This window comes from Fukomys damarensis, unplaced genomic scaffold, assembly GCF_012274545.1.
Source record: "Fukomys damarensis isolate Sample0158 unplaced genomic scaffold, DMR_v1.0_HiC HiC_scaffold_27, whole genome shotgun sequence".
In the NCBI taxonomy this organism is placed as follows: domain Eukaryota; kingdom Metazoa; phylum Chordata; class Mammalia; order Rodentia; family Bathyergidae; genus Fukomys; species Fukomys damarensis.
This window is the reverse complement of record NW_022900939.1, coordinates 15,676,911-15,677,221: the sequence shown is the minus strand read 5'-3', so window position 1 is coordinate 15,677,221 and position 311 is coordinate 15,676,911. Positions and strand designations below refer to the sequence as shown.

The following is a 311-nucleotide window of genomic DNA, read 5'->3' as shown; positions in this document are numbered from 1 at the left end:
CCACGGCCCCCTCGGTCCAGGGGAACTCCTCCAGCTCGGGGAGCCGCGGGCAGCGCGAGAAGAGGTCGGCCGCTTCGGGGTCCTCGGGCAGCGCCGTGTTCACCGTGTCCCAGCTGTTGTGACGGCTGTTCATGGAGCCTGAGTAGCACCACCAGGCCGCCCCGCGGTGCTGCTGCGCCGAGGAGTTGAGCGCCTGCGAGTTGGACTTGGAGGACGAGAGGCTGAGCGAGCGGCACGAGTCCCCGGCCCCATACCCGGAGTCCAAGGTCAAGTCCTCCAGCGTCTTCAAAGTGGAGCTGTACGTCCCGGCC

At 68.8% G+C, this 311-nt stretch overlaps 1 protein-coding gene across 1 annotated transcript in view; it reads right to left on the bottom strand.

Annotated features, from left to right (window-relative positions):
* Abtb2 (ankyrin repeat and BTB domain containing 2) overlaps window positions 1-311 on the bottom strand; it is a 171,642-nt gene that overhangs the window by 170,065 nt on the left and 1,266 nt on the right. The gene's annotated exons all lie outside the window — the stretch shown is intronic.